Raw genomic sequence first — 18,663 nt, forward strand, 5'->3', positions numbered from 1 at the left:
TCATGTCCAAATAAAATGACTGCAGATGTGAGTCAATAAGAAACTAGAGTTCCTCAGGAGGCAACGAGCCCAAGGATTTAGTCTTCAGTGGAAGGAGTAAGGAGATCTGAAGTCCCCCCTGCTTCTATCTCCCCTGACTAGGGCGAGATGACTGGAGACGCTGTTCACTTAGGAATGTGAAGTGCTTTCGAGGTGAGCTCAGGACACTCTGCATGGGCATCTCAGGCCAGCTCTGATTCTGACTAGAGAGGACATTGGAATCTTCTTACACTTTCTTCTCCCACCAATGTGGAAGTCAATCTGGAAGATCTTCAACATTGCTTCCTGCTGGGGGGATTCGAAGGGTTTTTAAGGCAGATTCTGGTTTTATGGGACTTGGAAGTTAGCCAGTTTGGAGGTGGGGGAACTTGTTGAAGAAAAAAATATAAAAGTGGGAGGGGTACTACTTAAAAAGGGAAGAAATCACAACAAGCAAGATTTAAAAAGATTTTAAAACTGACAAATATCATAACTCACCCCTCGAAAAATACCATAAATTTTATTAACTGCTTGATTACCTACATATTTTTTCAAAGAATTTTTGTTTGTTTGTTTGTTTGCTTGGCTTCATGCTTGTTTGCTTCTTCATATGAAGATTTCACATTGTAAAAGAACACATTATATAGACTAGAAAGAGAATCCAAGCTTTTCTCTAGTGAGCTTATTTGAAAATTTTGTTGTTGTTGTTGTTAATAGACCTTTATTTTATTTATTTATATGCAGTGTTGAGAACTGAGCCCAGTACTCACACATGTCAGGCAAGTGCGCTACCACTGAGCCCCAGGCCCAGCTCCTGAAATTTGTTTTTATTATTGATAATCTTGAAAGTAGAGCACTTGCCTAGCATATGTGAGACTCTGAGTTTGAGCTCCAGTGCCACCAGAAAAAAATAGAAGAAAGAAAAGAAAGTTTCTTTCCATATCAGTATCTGTTTTAGTCCATTTGGGGTTACTATAACAAAATATCTGAGGCTAGATAAGTTATAAAGAAAAGTTTTAGTTAGTTCACAGTTCTGGAGATCCAAGAGCATGACACACAGCATGTGCTGGACTGCTGGTGAGGGTGTCATGGCAGATGGCATCACATGGTGGGAGTGCATTGGAGAATGGAGGGTCTGCATATGTGGAATAGGCAGAACGCCAGAGGCAACCTTACTTTATAATACCCAGTTCTGAGGAAAGTAAGCCAATCCCAAGAGATCCAACTCACTCCCACGAGACCTAATCTAGTACCATGAGACCTCCTCTAGTCTTCAGAGACCTAACCCAGTCTCTTGAGAGAGACATGAATCCATTCATGGGGGCTCCACCATGTTTTATATTGGGAATCCAATTTTCAACAGGAATTTGTGTGGGGACAAACCAGATCTAAATCATAGCAGCATCCTAACTTCTTGGAAATGTCATGTAGAACTTTCAACGTGGAGAATTTGGGAAAACTTTTCCCTAGTTTCTTTCATTTCTCAGCTTTCAGAGCATTTCGGTGTTTCTTGTCAGTGATGAATGCAACTCCTCTTTGAATTGAAGACCTCGTGGAGCAGTTTGTCAGCCATGTGCTATGGTAGCAGCTTGGTAATGAGCTTTACGTGGAGCCCAGTGTGTGCCTTCGTACCACCGTGCCAGGTGGGTTCGCACCGTGGGCAGCGGGAGTTTTCCTGATAATGATTTCTGTACTGCGACGGCTGGCACTAACTCCACTATACACAGAAGGATTGTGACTCCTGAGTGTATCCCATTAAATTCGAACTGAATGTATCCTCAATTTAACTTCCCATTAGCCTCATGGCCCAAATACCCATGCCACTCCAGCAGTCCTCGCCTTATATTGAGGGTGGGGAAGTCTAATGGAAATGATCCTGGTTTTAGCAATTCTTTTCAGGGATGGACATGGGACCCCAGACCTTGGGCATGCTAGGTAAGGGTTCTACCAATCACTCCCCAACCCTAATTAAAGTTAAAATATCTTAATTTTGGAAATTTGACAGAAACATAAGATCTTGTAAACATATCACCAGGATCTTTCCTTCACTGAATGGAGGCTTCTGATAAATCTCTTAAGTTTTAGCTGGCACTTACTGTTTGCCATTCATCAATTTCTTCCCTCTGGGAACTTGTGTGCAGTGCTAAAGGGGTGTGGGCAGCCATCTTGTGACCACAAAAGGACAACAGGAAGACAAAAGACACATGCTGAGAGAGAGGCACAGGACAACAGAGGATCCAGGTCACTGTTTACCTTCAGACTTCTTAGTACCTGAAAAATGTTTGTCATGTTCCTTGTTATTTGCTTATGAATGTGATCACAAATTGAAACACTTCTTGTTATAGTGATTTGGAATTAATGATCCAGGGGGCAAAATTTCTTTTTCTCCCTTCTGTGGGACTTTCAATATTATAAAAATTAGTTGGTCTAGGCAACGAATAATGCACATTGTTTTCACAAGCCTTTTTCATACTTCTCCTTGACATTTTAAAATCATGAAATATTTGAAGTCAATATTATGAAATGTTAATAATCTACTATCAATGTTGGAGTTCATTTTTTAGTTTCATTTAAATTTCACTGCAATAGTCTGGTTGCAGGGGGCTTGGGGGTTTAGCTCAATGGTAGAGCAACATACGCGCACACACACAAGCTCTGATTGCATGGTAATTGTATTTTAAGATGTAATATTGATTTAATATGATTTTTACGATACACTTTTATATCATATGCCCTTATTTTATCCTTTTGTAAAACAGAAGTGATTATTGTTTTCTATGAATCACAAAGGATGTAAATGAGTTTGTTGTAAAATCTCTTTGTATGCCATCATTAAGGGATCAAATAGTACATCTAGGAGGTACTTTGCTTGTGCCTTAATCATGCATATTAGGATTCTGTAAAATAAGATTTTAAGTGTGTCCAGAATCATTTCTTAAGTTAATGACTTTGGACTTTTCTCAGAATAATGCTTTAGAATTTATCAGCCTCCCTTCTTCACTGAGAGGCTTCCAGACATTCTTCACCTAGATCAGACGTAAGGGATGGAAGAGTTTCACCTGACTTTGCACCATGCTTGAGTAATCCTTACAGTTCAATGATATCTATTTTTATATTTCACTGTATGCATCTGGGTACCTGCTTGTTACACCACACATGACTTTACAATCAATACTTGTTCACAATATGTCATACAATCTCCCTTACCTCAATGCACAGTTTTCTTTGGTTGTAGAATATACCTCTCTGTTATTTCTTATATATCTATTTATTTATTTATTTTTGGTACCAGGTATTGAACCCAGGGGCTCTTAACCACTGAGCCACAATCCCAGCCCTTTTTTGTATTTTATTTAGAGACAGGGTCTCACTGAGGTGCTTAGTGCCTTGCTAAGTTGCTGAGGTTGGCTTTAAATTTGCCATTCTCCTGCCTCAGCCTCCCAAGCTACTAGAATTATAGGTGTGCCCCCACAGCACCCATATACTCCATTCTTTTATTGGTAAATAATTGAATCTTTACCTATTCATTTGCTCAAGAAATACTTAGTGAATACCTCTTATAGGTCCAGTTCACGACACTAAAAATGTAGTTTACACTCTTATTTCATTTTATTTATTTAGTTTGATTCTAGGAATTGAGCCCAGATGTGCTTTACTACTAAGCTACATCCTCAGTCCTTTGATTTATTTTATTTTATTTTGTTGAGATAGGGTCTTGCTAAGGGTCTTGCTAAGATGCTGAGGCTGGCTCCTGTCTCAGCCTCCTGAGTTACTGGGACTGCAGGTGTGTACCACTGTGCCCAAGATGGAGTTCAAACAGTGACAAGGTTCTTGCTCTCATGAAGTTTCTTTATTTTGTCCTTCTGTAAAATATAAATAATATAATAATTGTTAATTATATAAACAATTATAAAATATAAATAATTTGACTAATATAAATAATAAATATAGTAATTATTAATTATATAAATAACTACAAAAGATAAATAATTTTTTATTAACACAAACAATGTAAATTTTATATCATTTACATTTAAAATAGTTCTCATTGAGCCAGGCATGGTGGTGCATGCCTGTAATCCCAACTACTTGGGAGACTGAGGCAGGAGGATGGCGAGTTCAAGGCCAGCCTCAGCAACTTTATGAGGTCCTAAACAATGTAATGAGACCCTGTCACAAAAAAAAAAAACCATGTAAAATGGGTTGGGAATGTGGCTCAGTGGTTAAGTGCCCCTGGGTTCAATTCCTGGTATGGAAACAAAACTGAACTGGAAGGAGCAGAAGTTAACAGACAATAAATAATGCTTTAACACTAGGAATGGATCTAGGGAATGGTGAAAAGATAGACTCAAAGTTTAGCAGCTCCCACTTGACTGAAATAGTCTTGGGTCTCCCTCTCCTAAAATACTCCCTTGTGTTTCAACTCATGGTACTGATACCATTTTCTTAAGTGCTGTAATTGCTCATTAATAGCTTAGTCATTAGTAGTTTAAGAAGGACTTATGAAAATATTGTAGACACTTTTAAAATTTATATGTGACAGTGGAATGCATTACAATTCTTATTACACATATAGAGCACAATTTTTCATATCTCTGGTTGTATACAAAGTATATTCACACCAATTCGTGTCTTCATACATGTACTTTGGATAATAATGCCCATCACATTCCAAAATCATTTCTAACCCCATGCCCCCTCCTTTTTCCTCCCATCCTGTTGACTTTTAATTGAAATCATAGCATGTTAAAGCTGGAAGGGAGGCAGTCCAGAAATATTATCTAAGAGCTGCCTGGATCATCTGATTAAACAATTAAGACCTTGTCCCCTAAGAGGATGGCCCATCAGGTGTTCATATTCCAGGTCAGGATGTTCATTCCTTGGGATAATGAGAAACTGAGGAGGTTAGTGGGAGGAGATACCAAAATATGAAGGAGACTCAGAGATAGGTGGATTAAAGGAAGAAAGTACAGAAGATGAACTTTTCTATTTCTATTAGAATTAACCTTGCTCCACCAATCAAAAAAGAAATATCTGGACTTAACAACTTCATTCTTTCATTATTCATCTTTCATCAATTGCATATGAGAGTGATATGGAAGTTACTATGAAAGGTGATTACCAGTAATTGATAATTTAAGCCCTCAAAACTTTCAAATTATGACAAGGTGTTCCTGATTATATTGCTTTGCAATTCAGCAAATTTCAGTGCAGTTAGTCAACAGGAAATCAAAGATAAACAAAGTCAATTGTGGTTGGGAGTTCTTTTCATTTTGAACCTAGGGCTTTGCACTTGCAAGGCAGGGGTTTTACCACTGAGCTACATCCCAACCTAAGTTGATTTTTAATGGGGTTGCTGTGGACATTTTGGTTGGGTATTGTATAGGACTGTTTTGCACACAGTTGGGTATCTAGCATCTCTGGTTCTTAGACACTAAGTAACAAGGGCACCTCCCCCTTGTCAGTATGCTAAACAAAACTTTCCCCAAATATTCCTACCAGGGAGTAGGCTATATTATCCCCATTGATGAGAACCACTGATCTTGAGAAAGACTTAAATACATCACTCCCAGGTGATGTGGTTGGTGCTAGGTACAATGTTGTGTTCAGTGCTGTGGGAGCACAGAGGGAGAAGTACCCACTGAATCTGGTGACTCCCACAGGCATTTGGATAAGGATCCTTCCTATCAATATAATCCAACAATGCCATTCTTATTCAAAGCATTTGATAACTTCTCTTCTGGGTTTATTTTAGAGCCTGAATCATGTTCTTTTGAATTTGTTCAACAGAGTAAGCTTCCTTCTTTTGGAAATATCTCAAAATCCCTGTAGCCAAGCCTGTGAATAAGATGAATGAATAAGCTGGACAATATTATTTTTAGTTAAAAACAGTTTCACAGAACACAGAATTATGAGCTGACACTTAGCAGTTTTTGAATTATGAGAAGCATTCAGTCCTGGTATTTATAAGAGGTATCACTTAGTTCATTGTTTTTCATGTTCTCATTATCACAAGATTGTTATCATTCTGTTAGATGCTGTGGATACAGAAACAAAAAATAAATAAATAAACAAATAACAATTTCTACCTTTAAGGAATCCACTATCTAGTGAGGAAGAGAAACAAGAAAACAAAAAATTACCATTAAAAAAAGTGTAAGTACTTTCTAGAAGAGGCCTATGTATGTGTGCTGCCATGGCACATGAAGAAAGAGCTGTTCCTCAACCTAACAGGGAGGATGCCATGAGATTTGCTGAGGGAAGCTGACGCTTTTTCTGAGTTTCAAAAGTACAGTGCTAATTAGAGGAGAAAGGGAAGATATTCTAAGCGGAAGCAGCATCATATCATCATAAAGATACGAAGAATGGAACATGTGGGATACTCTGTGAGCTTTGAGTTATTTGGGGTCTAGAGCTGATGGCATCTGTTAGGAAGGGGCAGGAAATGACCCTGGTGAGTAGAAAAGGTGGTTGTCTTACCTCTTTTATGTGGGATTGGCTAACTTCACTTAGCATTATCTTCTCCAACGCCATCCATTTACCTGCGAATACCATGATTTTCCATACCAAGGAATTTGGACTTTGTATTAAAGATGAAGCATGCTGTGAAGGATTTACAGAGGAGAAATCATTGATTTAATGTAATTCCACAGGGCTGAGGATGTTAAGAGTGGTAGAGTGCTTGCCCGGCATGAGACCCTGGGTTGGATACCCAACACTGCTAAAAAAAAAAAAAAAGGAAAATGAATGAAAGGAAGATGAAAACAGAGATAGGAGTTCAGATGTTAAGAAAGATGGAAGAGATGAGGAAGTCCTAAATAAGGAATGAATGGAAACTGGATGGAGAGGAAAGATATTTTTAAAAATTACAAAATAACTAATTAAAGCATGGTCCTGAATCAGGAGAAAAGTTCTATGTGATGAATGGATATTAGAAACTTTCTATGGAATCAGGATAGAGTTTAGAAACCAGCAGATGTATGGGAGTTATATAAATGTAAAGATATTAAATGGTATTTTAATTGTGTAGGAAATTGGTGGAATATTTAATAAAAGGTGCTCGTTAGAAGGGTATATTGGTTTCCTAATTCATAAATTACCAAAAACCTGGTGGCTTTGAAAATATAAATGAATTGTAGTTCTGTAGGTCAGAAATCTGACCTGGCCTTGGAAATCTGGGAATGGAACCACCATTTGACCCAGCTGTCCCTCTCCTAGGACTATACCCAAAGGACTTAAAAACAGCATACTACAGGGACACAGCCACATCAATGTTTATAGCAGCACAATTCACAGTAGCTAAACAGTGGAGCCAACCTAGATGCCCTTCAGTGGATAAATAGATAAAAAATGTATCATATATACATAATGGAATTTTACTCAGCATTGAAAGAGAATAAAACCATGGCATTTGCAGGTAAATGGATGGAGTTGGAAAAGATAATGCTAAGTGAAGTAAGCCAATCCCCCCAAAACAAATGCCGAATGTTTTCTCTGATATAAGGAGGCTGACTCATAGTGGGGTAGGGACGGGGAGCATGGGAGGAATAGAAGAACTCTAGATAGGGAAGAGGGGTGGGAGGGAAAGGGAGGAAGCAGGGGATTAGCAAGGATGGAGAAATGTGATAGACATCATTATCCAAAGTATATGTATGAAGACACGGATTGGGTGTCAACATACTTTATATACAAACAGAGATATGAAAAATTGTGGTATATATGTGTAATAAGAATTGTAATGCATTCCACTGTCATTTATGTTTTTTTAAAATCAATTTTTAAAAAAGAGCAGAATACAACAGTCACTAATATGGCATTATGTAAACATTGTGAATATGTAACTGATGTGATTCTGCAATTTGTATTTGGGGTAAAAATGGAAATGCATAACTCACTTGAATCAAATGTATGAAAGATGAAAAAAAGAAAAAGAAAAAAAAAAGAAAAAAATTTTTAAAAAAGAAAAAAAAGAAATCTGATCTGGGTCTCAAATCAAGGTGTCAGTAGGGACACATTCCTTTTAAAATTACTTAGGTAAGTATTTCTTTGCCTATTTCAGTTTCTAGAAGCCACCCCTCATTCCTTGGTCCTTGGCCCCTATCTATCATCTCCTAAGCCTGCAACATTGGATTTTTTCTAACCATTCTGCAGTTATCTGTCTTCCATCAGAGCCAGAAAGTGTTCCACATTTTTGGACTCATATGATTAGAATGGACCTACCCAGATAATCCTGAATAATCTGCTCTTCTCAAATTCAGTAACCTTAACTACATCTGGAAAAATCCCTTTTGTCAGTAAGGTAACATCCACAGGTCTGAGGTTTTGGGCATGGACATCTTACTGTATTCATTTTTTTTCCTACTACAGGTGAAAAATGTTAATTTAGGGGGGCTGGGGATGTGGCTCAAGCGGTAATGCGCTTGCCTGGCATGCGTGGGGTGCTGGGTTCATCCTCAGCACCACATAAAAATAAAATAAAGATGTTATGTTCACCGAAAACTGAAAAATAAGTATTTTAAAAAATCTCTCTCTCTCTTCTCTCTCTCAAAAAAAAAAAAGAAAAAAAGAAAAATGTTAAGTTAGAGCCCTACCTCACATCATAAAGCATAAATTACTGATGGATTAAAGATCTTAACATAAAATTAACGAAAGTGCCAATATGAGAAAAAATATAGAAGGATATTTTAAAATAAAGAAGTTCTTTCTGGGTAGGATAAGAAACTCAGTGGTCATAAGTAAAATTAGTGACTTGATCAAATATTTAAATTATTTAAAATGAAAATCATAAAAGTTATAACTTTAATAGACAAGCATCAGATTAAGAGAAGATTTTTGCAACATGTATAATAGGCAAAGATAATATCTATAAAGAGTATATATGAAGAATATCTACAAATCACAAAGGAAAAAAACACTAAATAGAAAAATGGGCAGGGCTGGGGATGTGGCTCAGTGGTAGAGCACTTGCCTAGCATGCATGAGGCACTGGGTTCGATCCCCAGCACCACATAAAAAATACTAAATAAATAAAATAAAGGTATTGTGTCCATTTACAATTAAAAATATTAAAAAAAGAAAAGAAAAATGGGCAGAAGGTAAAATAGATGATTTAGAGAAGAAGCCTAACCAACAAACTAATGAGGGGGACAACTAAACTTTAGTTACTAGGAAATGTCTTTTAAGAATTTCTACAGGTATAGTAAACCTTTAAATAAAAAAAAAGAAATGATAAAATATATTAAGAATAATGATTCCTTTGGGGAGTAAGGTGGAATGAAGCTTTAACTGGGAATTTTAACCTATTGATTTATTTCTTGGTCTGGGGGTGTAGCTCAGCAGAGGGAAAAAAATTATATATATATATATATATATATATATATATATATATATATATATATATATATATATATATATATATATATACATATATAATCTTGGTTGGGATTAGGATATTGATTATTCCTTGCATGTGCAAGGCCTTGGATTCAATCCCCAGCACTGAAAGGAAAAATTCTCAAATTGAGTTGTAAATTCATAGATGTGTATTTTAATCATTAAATTCCATATGTTTTATTTATGCTTTTTTGTGTGTATTCATAGTTTTATGATTTTTTTTTAAACAGAAAGATTGGTTTTTAAACTTTTTATTTTGAAACAACTTATTTGAAGTAATTTCAAACTTACAGAAAAGTTGGAAGAATAATACAAAGAAATCTTATATACCTTTTGTCCAGAGACCCTATTCAAGTTTTGCCATTTGTCCCAATGATATTCTTTATAACAAAAGAATCCATTCCAGGTTTATGTATGGTACCCAGTTGTCACATTTCTCTAATCTCTTTCATCCTGAAATAGTTCTTCAGTTTTTTCTTGACTTCCATGATCTTAAGGCCAATAATGCTGCAGAATGTCTCTCAATTTAGGCTCATCTGAAGTTTCTTTTTGATTATACTCAGGTCATGCTAGAACATCATGAAAGTGCAGCTTGAGTAGCCCGTGATGTCAATTTGTATCATTTCTGGTGGTATTAGTTTCATCGGTTGATTAAGATGGTATCTGCCAGGTTTCTTGACTGAAAGTTACTCCCCTTTGTAATTAACAACTCTGTAGTTAAAAATAAATATTTGGGGGGAAGTACTTTGAGACTCTAAAATTCTGTTCTTCATTTCGTTTTCACCCACTAGGAATGCTATCCATTGGTGTGTCTTCTGAATTTTTACTATGCTCATTGTTGAAGAGTGGTTTTCCTATTTCATCTTTCCTTTTACATTTATCAGCAGAGAGAGCATGAGTTCCCTAGAGCCCCTACTCTCAGAGATATCCATCACTAACATTAATTTTTGTTAGTCTGGTGGGAAGTTTTCCCTAGATGCTCACGTCTCAGAGGGAGAAGGCAGTGGTTGGATTGGTCCAAAGTGGGTTCACTGAGTGACCTTTCAAAGGAGTAAGAAAGATAATGTGCTTGACAAAAGTGGGGTTGAAGGGATGGATCATGGGGTCTATCTGGAGAAGGAAGGAAGGAAAGGCAGAAGCAGCTGACAGAATAGGAGAAGCTGAGGAAGGTAGAGGACCCAGAACCTTGCACAATGCTACCATGGTGGAGGGGCAGCTCTGGAGCAGGGCAAAGATATTAGAGCAGTTGGTTTCAAGTGCTGGCTCCGTTTTTTATTTTGGCTTTCCCTGATGCTCACAAATTGTATTCCATCTCATTGTTTGGAGTGATTCACATCCACTGAAGTCAAGGAACAACTCAACTCTGCCTTCAGATGTGAATAGGACCATTTTGAGGCGTTGGTGATAGTTTCATACCTCCAACTTTGAGGTTTGTTTCAAGATGTAACAGCAACATGTTATTTTGTTTCAGTTGCTATTTTCCTCAGTGAGACATTAATTCTTTCAGTTTCTGTTGAAAAATCAGAAAAAAAATTGCAAACTTTTGTTGCTGTTGTTCATAATCCAAACCAAAACGTTCTTGTGTTCAAGGTTTCTTAGATTAAATCTGTTCAAAATTTGATTTCTGAGCCATCAGTATCAAAGCTAATCTTATTTGAAAGTCCCAAATTTATGAACTTTTGAACATTTTCATTAGGCCTATAGTTTTATATCTTATGAAAGTCGTTGTCTTCAACTTCAGACTTTATGTTCAAGTCAAATATACTTCCTCTTACCATTGTTTTTGTGCTTACATACTCTTTAACATGTCAAGTGAATTGTTTGCAGAATTTACAAATCACTGAAAATTTAGTCTCAACTATTTGTCTAAATAAGTCACTTATTTTGAGCCAGTACAGAAAAACCTCCTGTGCTATTGAAACTACAAGTTAAAATGCATTGCAGTCTCCTTGGTTCAGACAGTTCCTCCTATTTCCAGGAATTACAGGAGAAAACAATTGGTCCCCTTAGTTTGCAGTACTCCCAGGTTGTAATTTGTGATTTCAATTACCCATACTCAAAGAGAAAGATATCAATATGGATAAAACCACTGATCACATGCCACGGCATTCCTTCTCATCAGCTCAGCATCTGAATTGCTATGACAAACATTACCTATCAGGACACTGAGACCTGGAAGGCAAATGCTCCTTAGTTATTGCTTTAAATAATTCTTCCTTGTGGATAATGAAAGTGATGTATAGAGTAAATACTGTCAGCATGTCAAACCAAAAACTACTTCCTTTTCCTCTTCTTCATTTTTTCTTCCTTTTTTAAAAATAAATAAATAAATAAAAAGCATGGAGGAAGCTTGCTGCTTAAATGTCAGGCTCACAGCAGTAAAGAGCCTGTCCATGTTTCAAAGCCTCTGAAAGATGTCTAGAGGACAAATAAGGTGCACAGGGGGAATCCAAACCTTCTCTATCCTTTTTTTTTGCCTCTTAATCAAGATTCCAACTCATGTCTGTCTGATTCTGTTAACTGCTAGATTATGAAAAATTAGGTCTTTGAAATGAGAATGAGAAAGAGAAAAAATGTCATCATGTATATTCATTTGGTTTGGGAATAAAAGGGTGCCCTGCAATTTAGTATAAGAGACAGGGATGACTCATTACAACTATGAAGGTTATTAAGGAAACAAATAAATCGGTCACACCACTCCAACTGTGCTTGTCATTGCAGCAGCATTGCCAATTTCCCCGTACAATTGGTAATTTCTATTCCATATTTTCTTATGTGGAATACAAGGCTCTTTCTGGTGTAACAATAAATATTAGAATAGTCTTCAAATCCATCCTTCAATGGAGCCATAAAAAGCTGTAACTAGAGCAGGTACAAGCTACCTCAGAACCCTGAAAAAGAGTCATTCAAAATTACAGCACTGAAAATGCACGGAATTATCCAATGCAATAAAAAGCATATATAAAACTTAATAGTCATCAGTATAAAAGGCTATAATACTTGCAAATTAAGACTGTTTTGATAATGTAAAGTTAAATTGATACCCCAAACCAGGAAAGTGGTACAAAGCCTAAACTTACACGCATTTTTTCAGTTTAATAAGTCTATAAATGTTTAACAAAAAGAATAAAAGCAATATACATTACAGCAGCTTTGTTTGACTGTATTTAGACAAGTGAGATCCTAAACTTCTCTGTAGTTTCCCCTATAAAGCTGAAATGGATTGAGAATGCATTTCAGCTAAGGTTTTGCCTTTGGTTACTTTGATCACCAGGCTTGGAGTTATAATTTCACTCTTATTTTTGACTGCTTTCCAGCCTAGGTTATGACTGTTGCCACCAGTTACATCTTTACCCAAGCCTGTTTGTCTCATGCTGAGTCAATGAACAGAGAAGATGGTGAGAAGCTGAAGAGCATACTTCCCTTCATGTCCTATCTGTAATGGGAAGCTCCATGACATTCCGTCCAGAAATCAAGAAGTAGATCCGTGGAAATAAATAAAATACATATGCAAAGCAGTTGAGACCACGGGCTAGGACCTTATGCATACTTGAGTTTCAATTCTGGTTTCTTCCCTTTACTTGAATGACCTTGGCCAAACTCCCTCTAAGCCTTAGTTTTCTCGCTTGTAAAATGAAGCTAACATAGTACCTGTCTCCTAGGACCACTTTAGATAATACATGTAAATACTCTACAAATGGAAGGCATTCAAAGATCCTAGCTAATAAAACATTGATGCTATGAATAGAAAAATATTTTTGTTTGAAAAACACACTCTTCCTTTGGTAGGAGATGCTCCCATATGTTTTTGTAAACCTTTTCCAGCAATGATCTTGAACCTAAAAATGCTGTATTGTCATAAGTTTGCTAGTTGAGAAGAGATAGGTTCTGGACAAAATGGTAAAATCTGGCTTTGATGACCAGTTCTATTTCAAGTTGGGTTTCTCACATACATATTAGTTGTAGATTGTCACAATACCTTTTTATTTAATTCATTTTTATGTGGTGCTGAGGATCCAACCTAGTGCTTCACACATGATAGGTCAGCGCTCTACCACTGAGCCACAATCCTAGCCCTGGATTTCTCTTTCTAGGGACCACTCCCTCCCTCATTGAGACCCTCAACATTTGCATGCCAAAGGCTTCCACCGCATTTTTTGTCTTCCTCTGAATATCTGTTTCTGTGTGTATTTCCTCAATGTATATGGCAACCAGGATATAATTTTTTGGTCCAACTATATTAAAACCTATTCAAATTATTTATATAATTATTCTATGGCCCTGGTTCTTTATATTATTTATTGATTGCCTGCTACCATATTTCATTGAATATAAAATACAGTGATTATAACATGTGCTTTTATTTTACGTTATATGAAGAAAGTGAGGGAAACTATCAATTATAAGAGACAGCCTTGGGGGATAGTAGAGGATAGGAAAGGCAGCAGAATACAACAGACACCAGAATGGCAATATGTAAATCAATGGTTGTGCAACTGATGTGATTCTGCAATCTGTATATGGGGTTAAAATGGGAGCTCATATCCCACTTGAATCAAAGTGTGAAATATGATATATCAAGAACTATGTAATGTTTTGAACAACCTACAATAAAAATTAATTTAAAAAAATTTTTAAAATAAAAAAAAGAGACAGCCTTACTTCAAATATATTAATAGGTAAAATAGGTATTGCTTTAGGTGTTGGGAAACTAGATGCGAACAAATAAAAGTCTGCCTTCATGAAGCTTGCATCCTAGTGTAAAAAAATGTAGAAATTCAAAAAGAGAGAGTAGTATAGTTTCAGGTAGCCATGGAGGCTCTACAGAAAAGTTGTCAGGTAGAAGGATAAGTGTATGATAGAGTGGTTGGGAGGGGCATTCTCTGAGGAGGGGACATTTGTATACAGATCTGAATGAAGTGAGGGTATAGGCCATGTTCAGATTCGGTGGAAGAGCTTTCCAGACAGAGGGAATATTAAATGAGGTTAAAGTATTCTTGCTCTGTTTGAGCTCTAAGAAAGTCAATACATCTCTTCTCCTGTGACAGAGCAAGCAAGGCTAAGTGAGATCAAGGGAGAAGCTGTGGATCTAGACAGGGGTCAGATTATTATGGACCCTGAGTTTGGGGTTTTCCGAGTTCATTTTATTGCTACCAACAGATATTTTTAATTTTTTTTCTTTTTTTCCTTTTTTATTATTATTTCTATTTATATATGAAGCAGAATGCATTACAATTCTTTTTACACATATAGAGCACAATTTTTCATATCTCTGGTTGTATACAAAGTATATTCATACCATTTCATGTCTTTATACATGTACTTTGGATAATAATGGTCGTCACATTCCCCTATCATTTATAACCCCATGCCCTCTCCCTTCGCTTCCAACCCCTTTGCCCTATCTAGAGTTTGTCTATTCCTCCCATGCTCCCTCTCCCTATGCATCAGCCTCCTTATATAAAAAAAAAAATTGGCATTTGATTTTTTAGGATTGGCTAACTTCACGTAGCATTATCTTCTCTAACTCCATCCATTTGCCTGCAAATGCCATGATTTTATTCTCATTTATTGCTGAGTAATATTTCATTGTCTATATATGCCACATTTTTTAATCCATTCATCTATTGAAGGGCATCTAGGTTGGCTCCACAGTCTAGCTATTGTTTATGGGTTTCCTTTTAAATGTGGTGAAAACTACTGAAGGATTTTAAGCAAGAGAATGATGGCTATTATGTGGAAAACAGAGGACAGAAGTGTAAGAGTGGAAGAAGGGAGATGCTTAGAGGTTATTGCTTTAGCTCCAGTAGAGACAATTGTGGCCTAGACTAGGATGGTAGCATGAAGAAGAGAAGAAATGTTTAAAATGTTTTTTTTAATATATTTATTTTTTAGTTGTAGTTGGACACAATACCTTTATTTTACTTACTTATTTTTTATGTGGTGCTGAGAATTGAACCCAGGGCCTCACATGTGCTAGGGCAAGCACTCTACTACTGAGCCCCAACCCCAGCCCCTAAAAATGTTTTTTAAAAATACAGTTTCTTCATTGCTAGGGATTCAACCCAGGGCCTTGAGAATGTTCAGCAAGAACTCTACCACTAAGCTATACCCTAAGCATACTCCACTTTGGGAGGAAAAGTTTTCACTAGTCTTGAATTCTTGGATTTAAGTGATTCTCCTGCCTTAGCCTCCTGAAAAGCTGCATGCCTAGCTCAGGAATATACTTTTAATGTGCAGCATATCTGGACTTAATTATATGGATATGGGAAGTGAAAGAAGTGTGGAATCAAATATAATTCCTTGGGGTTTAGTCTGACCAGCTACTAAATAATGGGGCCATTTACAGAAAGGGGAAGGCTGGGAAAAAATCAAGCTTGGAGATAAAAATCAATAATTCAGTTTTAGATATACTAGTTATTGGATGGACCAAAAGAAGCTGTTCAGAAGCAGGTAGATATTTAAGGTCGGAACTCAGAGAGAGGTCAGGGCTGGAGACACACTTTTTGAACTAATATATATAGAGATGTTTTCAAACCCATGCTGGTCTCATATTAGAATCACCTGGATTGGTTTAAAACTTGTGAGACCCTGACTCTACTACAGAAATTCTGATACAAAAAGGGCCTAGATATGGTAGTTTGCTTTGGAAAGCTTCTGAGATTATACTGATATTCATCACTGTTGAGAACCAAGGCACAAGGGAGTGAGGTAGCTCATTGTAGGAAAAGAAGAGAAGTAAATTGAGGACTAAGCCTTGGCAGGCTCCAATATTCATTCAGTGACTCAGAAGTGGATCCAGCAACGGGACTGATCAAACACAGGCATCAAGGTAGGAGGAAGACCTAGGTAGAGTCCCAAAGGCCAAATAAAGACAGAGGTTCAAGGAGGAGAGAATAATCGTTGGAATCAAATGCTGATAGGAGGACTAGTAAGACAAGGACTGAGAGTTAGCTATTAATTAGGTACAATGAAGTGTGTTTAAAAAAGAATGGAAGATAACAAATTTCTGCAGGCTTTCTTCATTGTGCATCTATTCATTAGGCAAAATTGGGAGTCATAAGACATTTTATAACTCAAAAATAGTTTAAAATGTTAAAGGTAATATAATATTACTAAGAATTGTATTTTAAGCACCCCCCCCTTTAAAAAATAATGAATCTAAAGAATAAGCCATAGAATATTTGGTTAATTGAAAAAAGGAAAAAGATTACTCATAATTCTGTTGCACCAACACAACCACCATTATGTAGCCATTCATTCACTTACATTTAGTGAGTTCTTTTCTGCATCAGGTTCTGTCAGGGGAATTAAGAAATGAATTCAGTAAAAATCTTTGTCCTTAAGGAACTCAGGGCCAAGTGGGGAGGTGAACATATAAAAACACAATTATAAAGAAAGTGATAAGTGATGTAATAAAGGTTATATACAGCTTACTACCATGGAAGCAAAGAAGACTGGGAACTTAATATTGCATGTTAAATGGTAATTATGAAGAGCACCTTGGCAAACTGGAAAACTGTTCATATTTTAATATTAATGATAAAAACAAGATGGAAAATTGGTGTACTCTATGCTTATAACCATGTACAAATATGATCCCCGAAGGTTTTCCAGCCAAGAAAGTCTTGAGCCAAGTCTGAATGGTGGGCCAGGCAAGGAAAGGAATTCCATACTGCGAGATGGCAAGGGAATTGAAAGAGAGTGTCTAACCTGTTTAGCCATTGTGATAACTTTGGTGTGTCTGGAGTGTGGGATTCCCATGAGGGTGTAACCAGAGGTAAAACTGGAAAGACAGGCAAGTGATAAAAGGATAAAAATCACAGAGTGCTAGAGAGTTTGATCTTTAGGAGTAGCCATGGAAGAATTTTAAAATGGAAAAGCATATTCAAATTTGGTATTACAAATATAACTATGGAAGTTGAATTGAAAGGGACTGAAATTGGAGGCAGGAAGATTAGTTGAAAGATGTTGCAATAATCTAGGAAGGAAATAATAAAAGTTTGAACTAAGGCAATGGCAGAAGGATGAATGGATGAACGGATGGATTAAATGAAATTAATTTAAAGAACTTTGTAGTATTTAGTATGATCTAGGGACTGGTAAGGCATGGGGGTATGTGATATGGGGAGTGGATAAAACAGTTAATGACTCCCAGATATCTGGTTTAGATAACTGTGTCCTTATCCATGTCTTTGTTTTCATATGTGCCTGCTGTTTCTTTTCATTTTTGTCATTATTTCTGGTCCTGTTTCTACTCAAGACAATGATTATGAAATAAAGAAATTCGAGGGATCCATGGAACATGCAAGAGAAGATGTGTAGTGGCCAGTATGAGTATCCTGGAGCTCTGGAAAGGAAGATGTCATTACATATGTAATTCTTGAAGTCATAAGAGTAGATGAAACTGGAGAAGTTATGTATGTTTTACTTGTGTTTTCCTTTCTAGTCATTTTATTCTAACTTATATATTTATTTAGTTATAATAATCATGTATATATATAAAATTTTATTTTTCCTTGTTCACCTTATATTATATCAAAAGCTTTTAGGGGCTGGGTATATAGCTCAGTGGTAGAGCACTTGCCTACGATGTGTAAGACCCTGGATTCAATCCCCAGTACTCCCAGAAAAAAACCCAAAAAACAAAAAACACCAAACTTTTGTCATGTTGCAATTAGAGTTTTCAAAGTGATCATTTGTCTAACTAAAACTAAAACTAAAAGAACATGCTATAGTTATGGTTCAATTGAGTTCTGTCATAAACATTTTTATTTATATTTTTCATATAACTTGAATTTTTTAGAAAAGATTCTCAGAAATTGGAATATATATGTGTTATAAAAGTAATGTGTATTGTACATATGTATTCATATTGCTTTCCAAAATGGTTGTACTAGTTTACCAAATATATGAAAACAAGTGTTTAACTAGATATTTATCAGGTGTTAACATGTGAGTGGGGCATGCATATAATTTTATTATGTATATTAAACATTTTATTTGAGTACAACATACCTGCGTCAAAGTGTACAAACCTAAAATTTACAATTTGATGAATTTTTCACAAAGTAAACACACCATGCAACCTGAACCTAAATGAGGAAACTTTACCAGCAATCCTGAAGCCTTCCTCCTATACCTCTGAGGGTAACTACTGTCCTGATTTTTAACTCTATAGAAAAGTTTTGCCTATTTTTCTGCATTTTTTATATAAATGGAATCACATAGTACACAAGCTTTTATGTCTAC

The 18,663-nt window shown here is 36.3% G+C and overlaps 1 non-coding gene across 1 annotated transcript; it reads left to right on the forward strand.

Moving 5' to 3' along the window:
- The first annotated feature begins 8,955 nt into the window (after positions 1 to 8,955).
- On the forward strand, positions 8,956 to 9,028 carry Trnaa-agc (transfer RNA alanine (anticodon AGC)). Its single transcript has one exon. It is a non-coding gene; the product is annotated as a tRNA-Ala (tRNA).
- Positions 9,029 to 18,663: the final 9,635 nt, after the last annotated feature.

This window comes from Callospermophilus lateralis, unplaced genomic scaffold (genome assembly GCF_048772815.1).
Source record: "Callospermophilus lateralis isolate mCalLat2 unplaced genomic scaffold, mCalLat2.hap1 Scaffold_94, whole genome shotgun sequence".
In the NCBI taxonomy this organism is placed as follows: domain Eukaryota; kingdom Metazoa; phylum Chordata; class Mammalia; order Rodentia; family Sciuridae; genus Callospermophilus; species Callospermophilus lateralis.